The sequence below is a fragment of the Puma concolor genome, chromosome A2 (genome assembly GCF_028749965.1).
Source record: "Puma concolor isolate L17-30 chromosome A2, mPumCon1.1.hap2, whole genome shotgun sequence".
NCBI lineage: Eukaryota > Metazoa > Chordata > Mammalia > Carnivora > Felidae > Puma > Puma concolor.
Window position 1 is genome coordinate 85,667,500 of NC_141668.1, and position 6,000 is coordinate 85,673,499.

A 6,000-nucleotide genomic window follows, 5' to 3' on the forward strand; every position below is an offset into this window, starting at 1 on the left:
AATTTCAGGGTTGAAAAATAGATTTTCAATGAGGAACTGGGGAGACAAATGGGGGCTATGCTTTTAGTGGCAACAATAATTCATTTTTCATTGGAGACCGTGGTAAAAAAGAAAAAAATATATCCACTTAATAATGATTCAGAAGTCAAATTTCAGGGTTGAAAAATAAATTTTCAGTGAGGAGCTAGAGAGACAAATGGGGGCCACACTTTTAGGAAATTTGAAAAGGAACGCAAGACACGTAAAAGGATCAGATGGGTTTGATATAGGACTCTTACCTATGGTAATAGGCTAAGAAGGAAAGAAAGTATATTTTAAAACAGAGGTGGGGGGGGAATGAAATAGAAGGTACTATCTGAGATGATATAGGAAGGGAAGGCATTCAAACTCTTAAGAATACATTAGTCTTGGACAGAACAAGGAAGATCTTTCAGTGAAGTAGAACAAGAATAAAGTAGAACAAGAATAAAAACAGCTGCCAGAAGATTAATCTACAGATTGAGAGAGGGACAAAGTTTTAAATATTACTAATGTCATGATTATTTTAAAATACAAGTCTATTTTGTATTATTAAAATATTAAATATTTAAAAAATAGTAAAAACTGTAAAATACAAGAAAAATTAAAATACTAATACAAGTAAGGACACAAGACTACCTCTTCTTCTCTCCTTCTGCAAGTAGACCCAAGTTAGTACATCCTATTATACTTCATGCACTGGGAAGATCATAAATGTTAATTACACTTTAGGGTTCATCTCCGTTGTTTCTTTCCTCTTTTAATCCTGAGCTGTTTACTCTAACTCCAGTGTTTTTCAAATAGTCATCATCTACACCACTGAGTTTTCACATTTTCCAAACATCTCCCCAAAATATCTTGTTTCTTTCCACTAGGCTTAAGTTACATCAAGGCCAGAGCCACATTCCACTGATATTTAAAATTCCACAACAGAAATACAGAACTTTAAACACTGTAGATCAGCCCAATCCATTAGAACATTCTGTGATGATGGGACTATATCTCTGTACCATCGAATATAGTAGTTACCTGCAACTGTGGCTATGAAGCACATGAAATACGAAGCAAAAGAAATGGGTTCTTAATTGTAATTAAAATTAAAATGTGGATAGTGGCTACTGTATTTAACAGTACAGCTGTAGACAATTTGTATAGTGTTTGGGTGAATTTTTAGTTGGCTTTTGGTTTTTTTCTTTTCTTTTGTCTTTCAGGGCTCCCAGCAGATTACAGGGAGCAAATTGGAGGAGAGATGACAAAGGAGTGAGAAAAAGTTCAATCAGATAAATGAATCCCCCCCAAAAATTAGCGTTAATTAACATGTAGTCATATAATCCTAATTTCTCAATTGATGTTCACAAGGAGCCTGAATCATCTAAGGAATGGATCAGTACCAGGAGCATTGTATAAGCTCAACTTTAATTTTCAGAACAATTCCAGGAGACAGCAAATTTTATTTCATTTTTCTTAAAAAAATCAGAAATTTAAGTTAGAAGTTTGTTAAATGATAGAACTAGAATTTAACCCCTGTCAGCACCAAAACCCATGATCTTTGCTCTCACCATAATGCCTAATACCTAAATTATACTCAAACTCAGCACTCTAAGAACAAACATACATACACAAGATGTTCTGAAAACATTTCTCAATAGAATAGTTAAGATTTGAAGCAAATCATTACAGTATGTAAAGGGATAACTCTTCAAATATTAAAAAATATTTGCTCTCCAAATGACTCATGGCCTAATGATTCTGGGCAGACAAAACGATACCATATTCATTTTAGTAAGTCAGTACAGATGTAGTAAAACATTCTAACACTAAATTTTCTCTTTTAAAGAATACATATTAACAGCAAATTTAATGTAACTTTAATTTGCCACATTTTAAGAGGAAAAACAAAATCACTGCACAGATAACAAACTCTTTTCCATTACCTCCAAAGAATAAAATTGTAAAACTTATTCTTACCTTTTTTGTTGTTGTTGTCAATGTATGGTATATTTCTGTTGTCCTTCACGACAAATTTCTCTACAATTTCTTCAATTGTTTAGATCCCAAATGATGTATTAAAGTATATGTAATTATTTTCAAAGCATTCTTAATATTTAGTTAAGAAATACATTGAAACTATATTTTCAATGTTTCATGAGACTCAGAGAAATGTGATGTCTTTAAGACGTGGTGCTATGGTCAAAAGGATGCACTTACTGCCTCCCAATGTCTATAAATAAGCTATGGTTTCTTGAAAGATCCACAAAATGAAACTTTACTTGTTGTTATTAGTCATGTGAATTTATTAAAGGCTACCTTTGCTAGGAATGGAAGCCAACTACTTAGTAATTTAAATATTTTTCAAATATTATATTTTGTATACTAGGATTCTTACTTGGCTTCCATAGTCTTTCTTATTCTTTTCACTTCCATATTCTCCTTCTGAATTTTAATCATGTATTCTATTCTGGATGAAATACCCTCATTTTCCTCTAAAATGTAGCTGGTAAACAAAATCATGTAAGTGTATACATGCGAGGCAAGCTTGGATCTCTTTCATCTGTGACTTTTCTTTTAAAGTTCTCCTTGGCTTTACTCAACTGTGGGTTGTTATGGCTGTCATTGTCTCAGCTAAACTTAGACCCCAATTTAGATAATCATAGGATAAAACCCAAAGTGACGTACTATTTCAAAAAAAATACTGATACTCCTTCAATATAGACAAGGGTGGCAGAGACACACTGCATTTAACATTCAGCCAGTTGTTCCAGAATCAGACTCTATTATTTCAATTGTCAGTGTAAACCTAACTATAGAGAGGCAAATAGGGAACAATAGCAACAAGAAAAAAAAAAAAAACAAAACTGCTTTTTGAGTTTCCTCAAGCAAAAACGCATTAATAAGAAAAAAAAATCCTTTTACAAAATACAGCAATATAATCAAGAATGCAGGACATGTGTTTTATCTAAAAGAATCATGTTGGAGAATTTAGCATTCTTCATCCCAACCCAAGAGAGTTGATTCAATTCACATTTATTGAATCGAGTTAAAAGATTGTGTAAGCAATCTATCTTAATAAAGCATGCCACATACTAGTCCTCATTCTTGCTTTAAAGATAAAGAAAGTGACACAAGAGTCTGAACATCCCATTGAAACAATCCTTTCCAGTTGGAAAACTGGGTGATTGCTCACACTTCCTGGTAAGTCCACACTACAAACCACACCATTAGGAATAAACAAATTATGTAAAAATAGAATTTATATAGATTTTATCATTGTAATCATATATGCAGCATTTTCTTAATAAGTTTACACTAAAGGGCTAGAAAATTAAGGCACTGGGTGTAATTCCAAAAACTCACTGACCAATCAGGCAAAAACTGACCTGCATCTTTCAACAAAGTAGCTTTCCTGGCTCACTAGTTACTCAGCCTCTAGGTAATCCTAGACTGAGTCATTAGCAATCACTTCGCTCTGAATGACCCTAGGGGATAGGAAATGTGAATTCAAAGAAATTCAACTGGTATTTAGCACAACTTTATAGACTGTGTGAGCTCTACAATGTACACACATCGTGAACAGTGTAGGTGCCCTCTGGCCTGCTGGTGAACCCATATCCCACCTGCTTTGGGAATTGGCTATTAATGCCTCATAGTCGTGACTTGCTGGGTAAACTGCCCTCCCAAGTTTGACTGGCACAGGGTAACAAGTGTTGTCCCCTTGCCTCAAGAATATAACTATGGTGTAATTTGTGTTTCTGAGATTCCCCTTCACAGTCAAGGCTCCAGTTGCAAACCCATCCTCGCTCAGCCTTCTTCCTTTGCTTTTTCCTGCTTCTCTCTCTCCTGTGGGCCTGAGATCACTTTCCAAATAAATCACATTCACTAAATCCCCATCACACGTTCTGCTTCCAAAGAACTCTCATCTAAGACATATAGATATCATTAAAACATCAAACTGGCTATTAAAAAAAAAAATAAGCAGTGCGCCTGGGTGGCTCAGTCAGTTGAGTGTCGTACTTGGCCTCAGGTCATGATCTCACGTTCATTGAGTTTGAGCCTCACATTGGGCTCTGTGCTGACAGTAGCCTGCAGCCTGCTTTGGATTCTGTGTCTCCCTCTCTCTCTGCCCCTCCCCCACCCGTGCTCTGTCTGTCTCTCTGTCAAAAATAAACATTAAACAAAATTTTTTTAAATAAAAAAAATAAGCAAAAAGGCAAATTGGATAGAGGACATGAAAGAAGAATAGGAAAAGAAAATTTTATTAGCACGATTTTCAAATGAAGCTATGACATTGAATATAATCTGCAATTTCAATTTAGCACTTATTTTCTACATATTTGAGACCATTCTTTATGTTTAAAATGTAAATATAAACATTTATAGTTTTATAATAAGCTATAAATGTATATAGTTGCAATGTATTGTTTAGATAATGGAAGTGGAAAAAAGATTTCCCTACCCTCTCTTAAACAGTTTTCTTAAGAGAAGACAAAACCCTTATTAAAAAAAAAAATTAACATTTATTCTTTTTGGAGAGACAGAGAATGAGTGGGGGAGGGACAGAAAGAGGGAGACAGAATCTGAAGCAGGATCCAGGCTCTCAACTGTCAGCACAGAGACCTAGGCAGGGCTCAAACTCAAGGACTGCAAGCAAGATCATGATCTGAACTGAAGTCAGATGCTTAACCAACTTAACCATACAGGTGTCCCCAAAACCCTTTCTAAACACGCCTACCAACTTGTCAAGATTTGTCTTTCTTTCCTTTTTTCTTTCTTCACAGCATTGAGACCTAGCAAGAACTCTTTTTTTAATGTAAATGACACTCAATAACTACAATTGCCAATGTTTAAAAGTCAGTATTTTTCTCAGAACATTTTTTTAAATGTTTATTTGGGGTAGAGGGGTGGGGGGAAGCGGTGGTAAAAGAGGAGACACAGAATCCACACTCTGAGCTGTCAGCACAGAGCCCGACATGGGGCTCGAACTCAGAAACCATGAGATCATGACCTGAGCCAAATTCAGAAACTTAGCCAACTGAGCCACCCCCGTGCCCCTTCTCAAAACACATTTTATTGAGACATTCCCAGATTGATTGGGTTTACATTGAATATTCCAAAGGCAGGGACTTTTGTATCCTTAGTGGCATTCACAGCAACTGACACATGGTCAGCATCTAATTATCCATTGGTTCAATGAGGAGTTCTGCTTAGAGCATCAGAACCACATAGGAGTGTTGGTGTTAATAATGGTTAAGGCCGTGGGCTTTGGTATCTGATGAAAGCCTAATTCTCCTAGTAGCTATGCAAACGTTTTGCTTATGGCCTTGGGAATCTAATGAGGTAACAGTTAACATGGTAAATGCCAAGTCAATGCTAGAATTGGTAAGAATAGTGGTATTATAGCCTGAAATTTAGACTCCATATAAAAGCCTAGTGACAAGGGTTTCTAATAGCGAATTCATGGTCACTTAAATAATACATTTGTAACCACATACATGTTGTTGCTATTATTTTCATAATAGTTATGAGCTGATCATCAGCAGTTTTCAGAATTATAAAGACAGAAAAGTTTTCTAATAATTCCCCCCAAAAAAACCACCTACAGTAAATTGACGGTCAGTAAAAGGATAGCCAAAAGCCAGCATTAATACCATCTTGTTGATTATCTAAGACACTTAAGATTCAGTAAGAACTAGTTCCTAAGCAAAGGACTTGATCAAAGGATAGATTATAAACTTGACTAATATGGAAATAAGTATCTGTGAGTTTTAGCGGTTATTCTTGTTGCTGCTATTTAACTCTAATACCAACACATTCTTTTGGTGTAAAGTTTACCTCATGCTCTTCACGCAAATGACAACTTGGAATTAGCACAACTAATAATTTTTTTTAAACTGATCATTTCTTAAGTATCTCTCAAGAGAATTTACATTGGAGAGTTGAGTTTAGTGCTTGGATATAAAACTGATCATGTTTTAAGGTGTAAGG